This window comes from Pogoniulus pusillus, chromosome 32 (assembly GCF_015220805.1).
Source record: "Pogoniulus pusillus isolate bPogPus1 chromosome 32, bPogPus1.pri, whole genome shotgun sequence".
In the NCBI taxonomy this organism is placed as follows: Eukaryota; Metazoa; Chordata; class Aves; order Piciformes; family Lybiidae; genus Pogoniulus; species Pogoniulus pusillus.
Window position 1 is genome coordinate 7,464,207 of NC_087295.1, and position 17,137 is coordinate 7,481,343.

The window sequence follows — 17,137 nt, forward strand, 5'->3', positions numbered from 1 at the left end:
AACAACCCCTAAAATTCCTTTTCTGATTCCCCAGAATTCCTTTTCTGATTATTCCTTCTATCAGTTAAGGGCTCCTTCAACATGCTTCCCAGAGCAGTTGCATGAAGTCCCTCTCTTTGACCCCACTCTTTCTTTGAGGAAAACTCATGACAGAATCTCTGATGTGGAAATTTTTATTTTTACTTTGTCCTCCCCAAAAATATCAGAATCCAGAAATGTGTCATTCATGGAGTTGAGCTAGGGAAGGACCCCAGATAGTTGCAGAACTGTGTGACCCTACAGCAAACCACTTTGAATGGAAAATTTAGGATTTTGGTTTTGAGAAGCAAATATATACAAAGAAGGTCCTTTTAGGAATGACATGAACTAAGTTAAATGTCCCCCTTTTTAAGGGCTGCAAACTCCAATCCTGCCCTTATGATGCACTATTGCTTTTTTTTTCTCTGAGTGACCCAGCTGGAGTCTTGCCTTTTCCTCACTAGTCTGCCAAGGAACCTTTGTGCTGAATCACTGACTATTTCTACTGTAATTGGCTTGGACTTCTAGGGTGAGGGGTGTGCTGAATACTTCTCCTTTTTTGCTTGCTAATTGTTTTCCATGCCTCATGGGGCATTTTCTTGAGACTTTCAGTGCTCCTGTAATATTTGATTTGGAGCTGGATGTGTAGCAAAATGAAAATTGTTTCAGTTTGATTAATTTCTCAAATGTTGCTTGTCAGTTTAAGGAAATTTCAAGCAGTTTTTCTTCTAGCTGAGAAGTAAGTTTTAGTCTCTCTGAAGACTTCCTGTAGGTAACCAAATGTCAAAAAAATCCTCAACCATTTTTCCTCACAGTTATTTCAGCCAAGATTTGTGTTTATCCTTTTATTGGTCCTTTTAGAATAAACAAGAAATAATGGAGTAGTTGTACTTACATTGCCCTATTCCCCACTTCCCAGGCAAATCAAGGGTGTCTCTCAGCAGCAGAAGGATGAGGTAGAGTTGTGATTGCAGCTATTCTGTGGGGGAGCAGGAAGGTGATAGGGACCAGTGTGCTGGCTTTTTCATTAAGAGCTCTGTCCCAGTCATACTGTTCTGTCTGCAGCAGAAACCAGGGTTTTTAGCAGATGGGTCAGTGCTGTAGTTAAGTTTACACTGAAGAATTGTTTCTACAAGGGTGCCTGGTATCACTGTAGGCATGTGTATGTGTGTTTGTGCACGAACACACAGACCAACTAAAACCACAGCAGCCAAAAGAATGGGGTAAATTTGGAGAAAGGAAGCAGAGATGCAAGCCCAGCTGAAGAAGACAGGCATATAAGCATGGTTGTTCTATGAATATGAATAACCTTCTGTTACAGATGGAATGGTGGGCATCACCCACAATTTGAGGAGAAAAGGACTAAGAACAGAAAATATCAGGAGCTTGTGTGGCCTTATTGGCTCAGCAACTTCAAAAAATCAATCCATGTGTGATTTGCTGCTGTAGAAAAGCAAATATTTTACAGAGATGGGCATAAAAAGTAGCACTGAAATGGCTGCTGTGTTGGGATTAGAAAAAAAAAGTAAGGTTTGCCCTCAGTTCTTGTACCACTTGTACTGCCTTTTAACTCCAGGGCACCTTCTTGTTAGGCATGTTTTACATGTTTCCTTAAGAGTATATCTTGTGGATGTCAACCTGAGAGCATCCAGTTGCTTCAAAGTGTATTTCCTTGGAAACTATTCACATGAAAAAAAAAAAAAAAGGCAAGTGTTGTCTGATAAAGGAAATCCTTCACTATTCATAAAATATTTAGGTTATTTGAGAAAAGAGGAAATTGCTATGGATTAGGTTTACAGCACATGAGTATGTCTCAGAAGTGCTACTCTGTAAAGCTTGTCAAGGAAGAGAAAAAAAAAAAGGAAAATAAATCCCAATAGACTTCCAGAGTTTTGCATCCTGTAGTTTATTGCATTTGTCAGTAAAAGAAGCAAGGATTATGGAAGTAGATTTATTAATTTCATGAAATCCTGGCACAAAAGATTGGTGGCCCTCTGATAGAAAATGAAGTGGAAGTATTTTGTGAAAGACAGACGTTGTGTACTTGCAGTGGAAAGTTATTACTGCAGCAAACCTGTTGCAAATGAATTGCTGTAGCAAATATCCCATGGAGTTACTTGCCTTAAAGTCGATGGGATTATGTTTTATGTCTCCTTGTGTAGGGGAAGATCCTTGGTTTAAATGGGTGTTCAAATTCCTTGGGGCAGCATACAGAATTAGAACAGCTAATCATAACCAGTTTGGAAAAGTTTCCTGGTGGTGCTTTAGCATTTGTTATGAATGCCTTAAAGGCACACCGTCTGTTGAAATGAAGGTTCCTCTTTTCTGCTTTCAGGATCTTATCCCTTGTATGAGGTGTCCTCAGGAAGACTTTGAAGTACTTGATCCTTTTCGGGATCTGTTGTCTGTGTGGTGGGGAGAAACTCAGACAAGGACAGTAAGTTGTACTAGAAAAGGTGTTAATTGAAACATGATGATTAGATGATTTATAAATGTGGGTTTTTTTCCCACCTCGAGGCAGAGATGAAAAGTCAGAGTCCATCATGTATGACAGACAAAAATACTTCTACAGAGATGTGAGTTGCTTAAAGTCCTTTCTCAACGTTCTTTTCCTTCTGAAAGCCTTTGTAGACCACTTGCATAAAATCTCTTCAAAGGCTCTATTCTGGTTTGGTGAGTGGGTATTAAGCAGATATATGACTAGGTTTCACTTCTCTCTAAATGTCTTAGCACTTTCAGTGGGTATGGGAAATAAAGTCCCGCTCTCTCATTTACAAATGTCTCTTTACAGGAGAATGTTAGTGTCACAGAAGCTGAAATGTAGCCATGCTTTTCTTTTTCTTTTAAATATGGAAGTTGTGTCCCTGCTGATACTGCAGTATGCCCTTGGCAACAGTCTAATTTTTGTCTCAAGCAGTAATTACTTTAAAAAGTTGTACCAATTTTCAAGGGTTTTGCATAAATTTAATTGGAAACTGCAGTTCCTATAAGACACTTCAATGGGTCTATTACCATTGCATCAAAACAACAGATAAAATAATAAACTTTAGCATCTTGAGCACCACTTAAGAACTATTATCCCTTTTTCACAGGAACAAAGACTGATTTCCCTAAGGTTATAATAAATGAGTTCTATAAGCTGCAGTCCTGGAATCATAGAATCAGAGAATCATTAAGGTTGGAAAAGATCTTTAAGATCAAGTCCAACCGTAACTCAGTGACGATGACCACTAAACTATATCCTGAAGTGCTACATCTACACGTTTCTTGAATGCCTCCTCCAGGGGTGGTGGCTCTACCACCTCTCTAGGCAGCCTGTTCCAATGCCTCACCTCCTTGAGTACCTGCTCATCATTGAGCTGTCTTTTCCTCGTTGTAGAGGAACAGTGACATGTACCAGGCTCTGGTCTCTCACTGCCTCTTTCCTTGCTCTTTATGTCTAGTCTCTTTGAGTCTGCAATCCCAGCTCGCAGATCCTGCTGGGTAAATAACCCCAATCGCAGTGTGCCATATAAAGTATCGATCTCTTTTAACCATCTTACTCTCTGAGTGCAGGTAAGCCCATATAATATCAGTATATCTGTTTGTATAAATAGGATGCTTGCTTGCTTGCATGTAAGCAGATGAAACTGGAATCTTGGTGTTCTGGTATGGAATTTATTTCTTCTCCAAACTGAGTTTATACCACTAATGAATGCGAGATACTCAGAGTTACACTGGAAGTGTAAGACTAAGAACTGATACTGGAATCATTACATCAGAAAAACTGGTTTTTACAAGTACTCAGCGTGTTACAATTCTGTAGGGGATTTCTTCCCATTTTTTCCTCTCTTTTTTAAACAGTTTTGAAGAGCATGTTACTGTATCGCAGACAGTAATTGATTTGCACTTAAGGGAAACATCACACCTTGTAGTTCAGTCTTCTAATAAACCTCAGACCTCCTCTGTTTCTTGTCACTTAATTTAGAATTTCCAAATCTTGGAAAGAGGCTAATTTCAATGTATTCCCATTCCTATGCTGCAGTGCTGTAGTGCAGGCAAAGAATTTTTCCACATTATCTTAGGACGATTATTGTTATTGGCTTAACATGTCTGGGTCAGGATTCACATGTGGATGAACCTAAGCAGTTCTTCTGAAGCCTTTATAGCATTTTCTTCCTTTATTTTCCCACATTCACACTTGCTTTCTCCTTGCCTCCTGCTTTTTCCTTCCTTTCTTAAGATCATTCCTCTAATTATAGTTTCCCTCTGAAAAGATTGTTGTTAACTTGATGCTAGCTTGTAAAGAAAATAGCATTTTATTTCTGTATATTCCTTGTGATTTTTATCCAGAAATAAGAAAAGAAATAATGTTAAGTGATCAGTGGTTTACTTTCCTTACATCATCAGTTTGTGGCCTCTGAGAGCAAGACCTTATTCCTGAAACGATCAGAAAATTTTAATGACAGCCCAGATACACCAAAACACATTGGTTCCTAAATCCTTTTTTACCATCCTTTACATGTATTTTACACTGCATTTAAAGGATCAAGTATTTGTTAAATCTGTTCCTGCATCTTTCATTCAAAAGCAGGACTGCTGATGGCCTTTTAATTGGATGTGGTGGATAGTGAGACTCAAAGCTTAATTTAAAAACTGGGAATCTGAGTCTTACTAAAAAGGATTCCAGCTGTATAATAGACCTCAGTATGGATGCAAATAAGGAAACCATCCCCTGGTTTAATGAGAAATAATGTGATTTCGCTTTCTGTCTCTCGCTCTGAAAACATACCATGCACACAGCTCCTGTGAAGTGTGCATTTGCTTGTACACAGATGTAAGGATTATTCGCGTGCTGTCGTTGCCATACATCTCAACAGCAGCTCCAGCATGTCACGGAAAGCACATCATGAAAAGCAGACGTGTGTTCTCCCTGTATGCTGTGCCTGTAAACCAAGCAGGACAGAATCATTTAAGTAGAATTTGGATTGACATTGTAAAACGTTTTCCAGAGCATTCAGAAGGCTTTATAAGAGAGGACAACTACAGCATAAAAGTACTGATGAAACTGAACTTTTCAAAGTTGGTGAGTAGTTTGGGTTTTGATTTCAGACACCTAGCAGAAGATGCCTTAAAGACTGGACTTCAGAGAGTGCACTTTCTTTACATTAGGATTACCACAAGCAGCTCAGATCCAGAAGTAAAAGCATCCTGAATTCCTACTTGGTCATTTGTGAAAACTCTGTGGCCTTTTTTCTTTCGGGTCACATTATGAAACCAAGTTGGAAGGGGGGTGCTGATCTCCTGGAGGATAGGAGGATGCTGCAGAGGGGCCTGGACAGACTGAGTCAATGGGCTGAGGCCAATGGTATGAGATTCAGCAGGACCAAGTGCAGTGCCCTACACTTTGTCCACAAGAACCCTATGCAGCGATAGAGACTGGGAGATGAGTGGCTGGAGAGCAGCCTGGCTGAGAGGGACCTGTGTGCTAGGTGACAGCTGGCTGGACATGAGCCAGCAGTGTGCCCAGGTGGAATGGAAGGCCAATGGCATCTTGGTCTGTATCAGGAATAGCATGGCCAGCAGGACTGGGGATGTTATTCTCCCCCCGTACTTGGCACTGGTGAGGCCTCACCTCAAGTCCTGTATGCAGCTCTGGGCCACTTGCTGAAAGAAGGACAATGAGGTGCTGGAGATGGTCCAGTGGAGAGTGAAGAGATTGGTGAGAGGGCTGGAGGAAAAGTTGTATAAGGAGAGGCTGAGAGAGCTGGGGTTGTTCAGCCTGGAGAAGAGGAGACTTAGAGGAGACCTTATCGCTCTCTACAGCTACCTGAAGGGAAGTGGTAGTCAAGTGAGGTCAAGCTCCTCTCCCAGGCAACCTGTGACAGGACAAGAGTGCACAGCCTGAAGCTGCACCAGGGGAGGTTTAGGTTGGATTTTAGGCAGCACTTTTTCACAGAAGGGGCAATTAGGCACTGGAATGGACTGCCCATGGAGTTGATGAAGTCATCATCCCTGGAAATCTTGAAGAAAAGATTGGAAGAGGCATTTCATGTCATGGTTTAGTTGATGTCATAGTTTTGGGTCATAGGCTGGACTTGATTATCTCAGAGGTCTTTTCCAGCCTCAGTGATTGTGTGATGAGTCAAAGCTGGTTGAGGATAGAGATGGAAGGGAAGCATAGCTCACCTAGATGATCCTGTCGTAGTGCCACACTTAAGAGGCTGAGTATCTAGATGTTTTGCATTAGAGTTCACTCCTGTTGGTTGACCTAAGAGAATAAATAAATATGCTGTGGTTGTGTCTTTCCTCCAAGTCACCCAAAACTCCAGGATTTGGGTTTCTTTGAGGAGAAAGGCTGTTTCTCATATCCAGTGCAGCAGCAGTCTCTGCTACCCTAAAGCTTGCTTTTGCCTGTGTAGATATCACATAGCTCCACTGAATGTTCTAAATAATATGAAATTAAGTAAGTCCACCCTGTTTGCTTTATTTATCTGAAATCTGGTTTTAGTTTCGTTTGTGGACAGCCTCTAAGAAGACTCTGGATGACCCAGACACAGAAATGACAAAAATTTGCTCTAGGTATTAACTTGGCATTACATCTTTAAGCATGCACTCAGGTTCTGCTGGCACTTTTTAGGAGTCGTTAGTGCTTTGCTGAATTTTCCCACACCTGCTTAAAATATGTTGGTTGCAGTTTATGCTGTGAAGTGGGGTTACTTGGCTTATCACTAAGGATAAATCCCAGCTGCAGAGGTCTAACAAACCCAGAGGAGGAATTTAGCAAATGTGTTCTATTTAGTCAGAAGTGCTTCCTACTCTTTCCCTCTCTCTCAAGTATTGCTTTCATTGTACAACTGGTAAGCTTATGTAAGAAATGGATGAAGGAGTACACTGATTACTGAAGGAACTGAATAAAAAAGTGAATAGCAAGGAATATCAAGCATTCAGAGTGTTCAATATCTGAGGTCAGTCACAGGGTTTGACGAAAAAGGGGAGAAACAGAGAGAATAGGGCTTAGGGTTCAATGGAAAGTGCTGTGGGGAGTGATGGGCTTTGGGAACAAGAAAGGGCATTGAAGGTTGATGAGTAATTGAGCTACATGGGATATATTATCTCATGATGTATTAAGTTCCTTGTGGTGATTATCCTCAGGATGTTAGAGTAGGCGTCAGTTAATGGGAGACTGGGGAGAGGGATTTGGGAAGAATAGGGGAGTATGCACAAGAGGAGGGTGGGATACTGGAGCTAGATGGTGAATTGTTAGAGGCTGGGAAAGTATCAGGGAAATATTGGATGTTTCTGCTATATTCTTGTATTCCTTCAAGAGCATCTACTTCTGACCACTGTCAGAGAGTGATCTTGTGTACTGAGCAACTGTGGGTAGTGTTCTGCTTTTGTATTGTTACTTTTTCTGGTCTCTGTGAAAGGGCAAGGATTTGTCCATATGTGGTTAGTTGGCAAAAGAGCACAGAGAAGTGCCAAGCAAAAAAAATATGTGAATAGCTTAGCTGGGAAGGCAGAGCTTGGCAGTGGGAGATTGATTAGACCACCTGAGGATACAGACAGAAGAGCTAGGTTATGGAAGGATTCCTGTCTTTAACTTCTCTTCTATAGACTGTAGAACTTCTATGGTCTTTAATCCCATGCTTCCGAAGTGCTGAGCATAAAAAGTTGACAGCCCACTGCATTTCTCACTTTTTTTCCCAGCTAACCCTTTCATCCATTGCACCCAGATTGTTTACCATCACTTTTGGATTTGGGGATTGGCTCCAATATTGCAATCTATCATAGAATCACAAAATTGTCAGGGCTGGAAGGGACCTCAAGGATCATCTAGCTCCAAACTCCTTGCCATGGGCAGGGACACTTCACACTAGATCAGGTTGCTCAGAGCCTCATCCAGCCTGGCCTTAAATACCTCCAGGGATGGGTCTTCCAGCACCTCCCTGGGCAGCCCATTCTAGTGTCTCACCACCCTCGTGGTAAAGAACTTCTTCCTAACATCCAATCTGAGTCTACCCACTTCTAGTTTTGTTCCATGAGATAGTGAAGAGCTCTTGATTGGGTAGTACTGCCTGTGATGTTTCATGGTTGCACCTCAACTAAAACCATAAAAAAATAGATTTAAACAAATAATGTTGTCTAACAATGTGGCTTTTCTTGAAAAGTGTGGTTGTCTGTAGCATTTTTAGTCCCCACAGAGACCTTATTGCAGCCTTTCGCTATTAAAGAGGGTGTACAAGAAAGAAGGAGACAGACCAGGGCCTGTTGTGACAGGACACAAGGTGACAATTTTAAACTAAAAGAAGGGAGACTAGGTACAAGGAAGCTTTTTTCTACACTGAAGCTGGTGAAATGCTGGCATAGGTTTACCAGAGAGATGGTAGATGCCCCATCCCTGGAAACATTTCATGTCAAGTTGTTTGGGGCTCTGAGCAACCTGATGCCCCTACTCACTGCAGGAGGTGGGGGGGTTGGACTAGATGACCTTTAAAAATCCCTTCCAAACTAAAGCATTCTGTGATTTAACAATATGGGAAGTTTAGTATTTGGTTTTTTTAGCAAGGTGGCTTTTGACTGTATGAAGATGAGATGTGACCAGAATAACTTGTGAAAGATTTCCTTTGCATTTGTGTCTGGTAGTCTGGAATCTGCCCTCTCTGTGTACATATGGGAAGAAAAGATGTTGGAGGTCTTGCAGCTTGCTAGTGGTGCTTGACAGCAATTCACATGAGTGAATAATAAATCATGTACATGTCCAAATGAGAGGTGTTATAGTCAAATGTCATGTTCTAAGATACACTTTAGGTTTAAAAACTTTCAAATGTCTACACTTTTGTGTAATTAAAACACTCCTAAGACACTTAACCAGAATGATATTTAAATTTCTTAGCTCAAATTTTGTGTGTTACTTGGAGAAGGTGCAAAATTCATTGCATTCAGTACAATTGTCTCCACCTTTAAAGAGGAACTAAAGCAGGCTAAGCTGTAGTGGAGCCACTAAAATCTCAATAATACTTTTTGATAGCTAGTTATTATTTAATTTTAATTGAATTATATCACACAGACACAGTTCAGTAGAGACCCTGAATATCTCAGTCAAGATCACGGCTGTGATGTTCAAGGATCTGCAGACAGAAACCAACATGTGTTTTCTACCACATTATGGGAAACAGTTTCCACCCAAGAGTTAGCTAAGAGTTTAATCCTGCAATTAGTATGCTCTCTGCCCAGAAACTATCACTTGCAGCGCAGCAAGACAGATGGATTTCGGATTAGAAAGAAATCTCTCCCACAATAGAGTAAAGCACAATTTATCAGATATTATTTGAGACAGTGGTTCATACTCTTCTGAAGTAGCTCTGGGAGACAGGATATCAGAAAAATAAATTATTTGTATTTTATTCCTGTACAAAGTGGGGCCCACTGTATCAGACCCTGTATAAACAAAATAGCAAGAGATGACTCTAGCCCCTAACATTTACAAGCTACATAGGCAAGGCTAACACAACTACACAGGAAATGCAGGGATATGGCAAGGGAATGTGATTTGCCTGTGATCACAGTGTTGATTGGTGATAGAGCAAACAGCCAAATCCAACTCTTTGGATTCCCAGCTCTACAGTCTGTACTATGGTTGACCTCACTGCTAGACAATTATTCTTTTCTTCTCCTGAGTTGCTTATATTTTCTTTTGTATTTGGTGTTACTTGTTTGTCAAAATTGCTACACAGAAAATAAGCCCCAGGAGGAGCAGGAAGCTAGTTACCCTGCTTATGTGGAAAAAACAACAAAGCAGTAATAAATAGATTTATAATCAAGACAGATTTAAGTGTTCCTATGTCCTAGCAGGCAGTTCTTTTATATAGATATATAGATGTCAAATTTACCATCAAGCATTACTTTAGGCAAAAATAACAGCTGGCTTTGAAATTAATGAATATAATCTGTAACAGGTACATATATAAAGCATGAAGTAATTGCTGGCGTTCTTCAGTTTATATAGTATCTGAAAGTTGGGGAGAAAGCATTAGAATCCAGGAAAGCTAGACAAAATCTTTTATTTTATGAATTTTTTTTTTTCCTTCAAGTGAATGAACAAGCATTACAAACATGCCCTACACCTGTAAGATCTAGTTATATGGCAGGTAACCAGGGAATATTCTGTGTTCTAAAATGAAATCTGCACATTGAATCAGGCAGAGAACAGCTGGCTTAGAAATCAGCCTGAGAATCAGAATAATCTATGAAAGGTATTTGTCTTCACATTAAACATTTTTGCATGCTGTCAGTGCAGAAGATAGCCTCTGAGCTTTGTGGATTAAGGAAGAGGCTAGTGTGACCCTGGAATTGGGTTGCCTTATTAGCAACAGAAAACTCAATTAAAGTTTAATTATGAGAAAGCTACGTGAGCCCTTATGATTTACTGCTGCATGGTGCAGATTTGTGTTTCAAAAGGCAGACTTTTCAGTTGAATTCCTGTCAGATTGTTAGGGAATAAGCTTATGGTCATGTCTGCAGCACGTCAGTGCTTGCTGAGCAAGAGCTCTATACCCATAGCATACGTATCTGAGAAGCTATAGAGAGGTAAATGATGATAAAAAGAAAATATTATTTAATATACAAATACAAATTCACTTGGAAGACCAAAGTTAAGCACAGACTGGGAAGAAACAATCAATGATGAGAGTTTGCTAAACCTGCCTGTGGTCAGGAGCAAGTTACCTGCACTGAGGCAGAGCAAGCACTCAGTAAAGCATCTCTACTCCTGATGGTAGAATCTGAATCTTGTTTTCTCCACCAACTGGAGCTGACACAGCTACATGTTAACTCACACTTTTAGATACCACACTTTTTATTGCAAACAATGTCAATGCTTTTCCCTTGGATTTTGCTTGAGATTATATTTGTACAAAATGATCTGCATTAATTCAAAATAGGAAATTATGAGAGAAAATCAACTAAAATCAGATTAACTGAAAAGCTAAGATTAAATGGAAACAAAAAGTCTTGGTATGGAACAAAAGTACCCACACACAGACTTGCTCTGAAATAACTAATTGTATAAAGTAAAACCAACTGCTATTTTGAGTCTAGTTTTCTGTGTGGAGAAGCCCTAGGACCTCTGGCAATTAAAGTATAATTGTTCTTGTGATGCAAATATTCAGCACCACTCTATAGCTCTCCAGGATTGCCACTGTGGTGTAAAGCAGAGACAGAGCAGCTGAAAATGAAGCTTAGAGATAGCCAGGCCAGAATCAGCAAGCCCCTTCATATTTTATAAGGAATTTTAGGAGACAGCACTTGCCAATCGTATGAGAAAGGAGAGGAGAGGTCGGAGGGTTTGCAGTGAGAAAAGCAGATTGTGGAAAGCAGAAGAAATACAGTAAATGAAAACCCACAAGTACAAATGGCAAAGGATCAAAGGTGAGGGGCTGTGTAGGAGGGAGGTGCTACTGATGCTCCCAGACATTCAGGGATGGAAAAATTCCATTAAAACCAAGCACCTGCTGCTTAAGCTTAGGGCTTCAAAATTACAAACCATGTCAGTAAAAGCATTTTGCTTTGCAGTTTAAAGGGGAGCTAAAGGAAACAGCCAAAGTATTAGGAGGTGGAAAAAGAGAGAATGGGGAAATATTTTAATGAAACTGATCTGTGCACATTTAAGATGGGATATTGCTTAGGCATGGCTGGTTTCAATCTGATTTTATTTTTTGTTCCCCAACGTTTCAGCTGTCTCCTTGAGCAAAAAGAGACTTTTTAGTTTAGTAAGAGGATAGGCAACCAAGCTTTGGATGGCTTCCTAACCTTGTGTCTCATTCCTCTTCATGGGTGTGTCTGACTCTTAAATTTCTCTTTCTTAATCCTACTCTAGTCTTTGTGGGCGAGGAAAGATGATTTCAGACTCTTTTGCCCATTGTAGGATAGAACACAACACTGAAATCCCTCTGACAGAGTAAAGGCTGGCAAATGTTAGAAACCACAAGAACTTAAGATACAGAACCAGCCTATACTTAAGCAACATATGCACGCTCGCATCGGCATGCCCCCACAGCCAAAAACCAAACCAAAGGCTGCTTGGTTTGAGGGCTGTTTCTCCTGCCCCATACTGCTTTGATATTTGCAAGCCAGTGAGATGAGTATCACATGTCAGGCACTGGCAGCAGAAAATGGAAAGCCAGAAAGCTGTTTCCAGTCCTTCACATGAGACAGAATTGATCAAATTATCACTTATAAATTGGTAGGGAAAAAAAGACAGCCAGCTCTGCAGTGTGTCCTCTGTCTAGTCCTGCTCTGAGACTTCAGTTTGAGCCTTCTGTTTCCTTTAAAAGAACAGAAGATTAACCTGGTGATTGCTTTTAAATAGGAAATAGGAAGGGGAAAAAAAAAGAAAAAGAAGTGGCTAAAAGGAATTATGTGTCTAGAGTTTTACTTTCCCTTGCTCAATGAAGGGATACTCACTCTTCTTGTCTACTTTGAATACCAGATGTTTCTGTACCATCAAATTGAGACATCCTGGAAAAGAAAAAAAAATCAGATGTCCTCATTCTATTTTTCTTTTTTTTTTAAACTGGGCCCCTTTTAAAGATGTCTCAAGTATGACACTCAAAAACAGAGTTGTCCCAGATTGCATAGTGCTTTTAGAAACTCAGCCAGCGTTTTTAGTAGCCTGTGCCTCAAGGAGTCTGGGCACCTTACCCAGAAAGAGCTAAAAATGTAATTTGCAGTTCTTCAAGTAATCCAAAACAAAGTATCAAATCCCTTCCCATCTTCCTTTGCCAGGGAAAGTCCCTGTGCACTGGAACTGGCCTGCTTCTGCTGCACAAGGGATAGCAGAATTAAATGGAGGGTGGAGTGGGAGAGCTTTTGGAAGAATGATCAGGCTGTGCATAGTGCTCGACCCTACTTAATCACAGATGTCTTGCTTGAGAATCTAGTTCCAAGTATTTCCATGGTGCTCACACATAGAGTTACCTGGCTGTCGTCTGTGATGAAGAATTTCAACCACCACAATTTCCTTGGCTGTGCTGCAGCTGATGGCTTTTTCCATTACTTTAATACTCACTCAGCAGATACTTACTTGGTGTAGGTCACTAACCAGGCAAGAAACCATTGACTGACTGTTGAATTTTCCAAACGTGAAGGTTTATATGCCTGTGTGTTGTGTCCACGGAGGAACAGTCTAGGTTTATATGCCTGCATATTGTGTCCACAGAGGAACAGTCCAGGTTTTATATGCCTGTGTGCTTTGTCCACAGAGGAGCAGTCTAAAGATGTGTAAAATAAACGTGCATGGCAGTATGTACACAGTTCATGACAGATGCATGATTTGACATCTAACTAAATGTCTGATCTTGGCTTTTGTAGAAGAATATACACCTTTTGGGACTTAATCCTTTGGCTAAAACAAGAGATAGTTGAGGAAAAACTACTCAACTTAGAAGTTGTGAGAAGTGATTGAAAGTAGTTCTGCTACAGGTAGACTGAAGAGGGATTTAATTTCTGTTTCTTTTTCTTAACAGGCTAAGATGGATGTTGTAAGACATTAATCATCCTAAATAAATGAATAAATCATCTGTACTAATATACAGATGGGATATGGCAAGGTTAGGGAACTAAAGCAAAGCAGTGTGATAGATGGCTTCTGTCTTGAACTGTTTGCCACCCAGCTCACTTTCTATTCTGGCTACCAACTGTTGCTGCCAACTGTTGTTACAGAGGGATTTAATATGATCAGACAGGAATGCCAGGTAGACTTGTGAAACACACACCTCTGGTTTTGAAAGCAGACTTAGAGAAGCATGATCAGAGCCCTCACAAATAATCATCTAGGCAAAAATTGCCATTACAAGTTGTACCAAAAAGAGATAGTCTACTCTTTAAAGGTAGAATAAGGGAAGACAGAAAAATGCATTTTCTTCTCTGTAATGAGCTGTCCACATTTACAGAAGAGTGTAGAAATAACTAGAAAAAGTTTTCAAGGACTGGCCATAGAAGAGTGTTCCCTAAGAGCTGGAAGATCAGACTTGTGAACTTTGTCAGGGTGTTTGGGAGTGATAAACATGTTTTCAAAAGTTGCTTTGGAGAATGCTCTGAGTATTCTCTCAAATCTTTGTTAAAAGAAGACCCAAAAGTTGTTATTTTTTTATTTTTACCAGTTGTTTGGAAAAAAGCTTAAAGTCCCCTGCCCTGAAATAGTGCCACTTTAGCAAGGAAAAAAGTAAACAAAAAATTAGACCCAGCTTTAGGATCAGGTTGTGTATGGTCATAGAATCATCAAATGTTAGGAGTAAGGAGGGACTTCCAGAGATCATCATGTCCAACCCCCCTGCCAAAGCAAGATCACCTAGGGCAGGCCACACAGAAACATGTCCTGGTTGGCTTTGAAAGTCTCCCAAGAAGGAGACTCTACAACCTGTCTGGACAGTTCCTTAGTGTACATTGTCTTGCATCTTTGAATTAAGAGACTCAAATCACCTTTAGGTATTTGGACTTGAGCTGTTTGCCTAAAGACTAAAGAAGAGCTCATTTGCTCCCACTCTGATGATGCATAGCTGGCCAAGAGGATTACCTTTTGTGTCTCTGAAGAACCAAAGAATCTAACTTATAGCTGGAGTCAGGACACAGGAAAGGACAAATTGGTGTACCGATACACTTTCTGGGTTGCCTGTTGTGTCTTATTCCAGCATGCAGGGCCACACTAATCGCAAGGCATGGGACTTGGAAATAGTTTTCACCAAGCTCTGTAGGAGGGCCCTATGGAGCTTCTTGCCTTCCTTTGCAGCTGGGGGTATGATTCAGCTTCCTAGATCATGTGGGCATGTTGCAACTAGGCAGTTCTCTGTCCTTACAAGAGACTCATTTCATTTTGTTTTTTTCATTCCATACTAGGAGGAGACTTCTCACTAATTACTCTCCTTGTGATATAGTAATTAAGGTCTTTGGGTTTACAGCAAAGATGTCTACCTGAAGTAATACTTTGCTTGACTTCTTAAGTATACAAGGAGGTTCAGGTAGGCTATCTTAACCCCAGCCCTGTTGTGTGGAAACAGTTTTCCTTATTGGTACTTCAGAAATTCATCTTGTTCATACCCAGAAATAACCATTACCATCATATAGTTTGACTTCCTGCATAGCACAAGCCTTTGAGCCTCACCCCATCACTTCTGCATGAGATAAACAACCTGTGGCTAACCTGCATCTTATGGTGGGATTGTGTATTGAGTTTTGTATTGATTAGATTATGACTTGAGACAAATCAGGTTTTTAGCTTGAATTTTCAGTAGTTAGGACTTACCTCCAGGCTTTTATTTTTTGGGTTTTTCAAGGTATGAGACAACTACACAAGCTTCTCCCAGTTACTCTTTGCCATCTAGTTCTTCATCTGCTTTCTGCAAGAGCAATTTCTGTTAGCTATCAATCCCCAACTTCTTGTCTTGGGCTTGCACAGCCTGAGTGCACCTTCCAAGGTACTGCAGAAAAGATACCTAGAAGGAACACTGAAATTTAATATTGTTACCCTTCAGAGTTAGATTTTTGTAAACCCTTTATGTAATCCTTGTGCTAACCTGAAACTTCCTCATGTCCTTTACGCCCTGTCTCCCCCATGAAGGACAGTGTGTGCTGGGTGACTCTTACAGAGCTGTGTCTTTACTTACTGGTGAGTCATTTGTAGCCAAACAGAATATATCACAGCTGTGTTCTTTGGGTTTTTAATGTCATCACAGCAGTAATCTGGGCGCCTGTCCTTCAGCAGTTGTCAATTTTTACAGCACTGGGAAGAACTTTTCCATGGCATTTCTACACTTTGGTCAGGACCGATGTATTCTGAAGTTAACTGTGTGTGGCAGGGACGAGGCAGACAAACAGATGATTAGAAAGACAGCACAGACAATGTAAAGTTGCTTCCTTAGGAAATGGAGCTACAGATTATCACCTGGGGAATGTATGGTTCTTTACGATTGCTCTCTCTGGGTATTCTTACGAGTCATCTTCCTTCCTGTCTTTCTTTGAATCTTCTCTTAAGGTCTTTGGGGGGCTTGGGGAGGAGTGGGACCATGCAAGCCTGTAGAAAAAGTTAGTCCACGTTTTCAGCGTTGTGAGGCGACACACGTGGGAAGCAGTAGACACCACCTCACTTTCTTAAAGCCTTGTGGTGCCAAGAGTCCTCTCACAAAATTGCGTTATTGGAATGGGGCAATTACGTGGGATTACTCGCAAATATGCAAGCGAAGTGACTGATAAATGATTTCCTTTACTCCAGCAATCACACAAGATTAATTAGGTACAGTGAGTGTGGTGACACTTTGAAAATGTAAAGTGTTATATAAATGGTGAGTGGTATTTACACTGATTATATCCAGGATGTTGGCTGATAGGCAATACATAAAATGTTTTTTAATGCACTTCTATTTAGGCAGCTACAGGTAAGAAAGTGCTTTTAGAAATCTGCTTGGCAAAGAAAGGGCTTTAAGAATTATGTAGTGGATGCTTTGAATGCCTAAGTGTGAGTTTAAAAGTGACCTGATTTTTAGATACCCATCTAAGGCTATCAGACATAAAGGATGTTTGTGCTATGCTGGTCAACTCAATCCCCTCACAGCACTGCAGCTTTTACATTCTTGTCCCTCCTGATGTTGGAGGATTCTCATAGCTCTCCCATAGCAGTCACTGCTGGCCAAAGGAGAAAACAGATGGGTCATGGACATTTCTAGTATTGATGCTTTTTTACTGCCCTACCTGTGTTTGTATGGCACCTGGAACAAGGCTTACTGTTTTTTTCTTAATTCCTATTTGAAAAGGTTTGTCCATCTTTTCCACTCTCAGTTACTCATTCCTACTCATCCTGCCAAAGTTTTCCACCCTCTCAGCTGTGCCGGATGCCAAGTGAACACTGTGTGGCTTTGCTCTAAGTGGGGGAGGAAGTGGAAGCTGAAGTGAGGGAAGGACAAGCAAGTCTTTCAATATTATCTCCTTAACTGCATTTGCTCAAATCTTATGCAAGTTGTTCTTAAAAGGTAAATCACCAACTCTATTGGAATGCAAAAGGAAAGGATTTTTCCCAGGGATTAAATAGATTCCTGACAAGTCCCCCAAGCTCCTAAACTTTCAGATCTATGGTAAAAAACAGAAAAAT

General features: G+C 40.6%; 1 protein-coding gene across 9 annotated transcripts in view; it reads left to right on the plus strand.

The window, feature by feature from the left end:
* SUGCT (succinyl-CoA:glutarate-CoA transferase) overlaps nt 1-17,137 on the plus strand; it is a 334,539-nt gene that overhangs the window by 312,046 nt on the left and 5,356 nt on the right. Inside the window, exon 15 of one of the 9 annotated variants that reach the window (XR_010308108.1) lies at nt 2,354-2,455. The exons of the other annotated variants lie outside the window; for them this stretch is intronic. The gene's annotated coding sequence lies outside the window, so the exon portion shown is untranslated. The remainder of the gene's footprint in view (nt 1-2,353; nt 2,456-17,137) is intronic. 9 annotated transcript variants of the gene reach the window in all.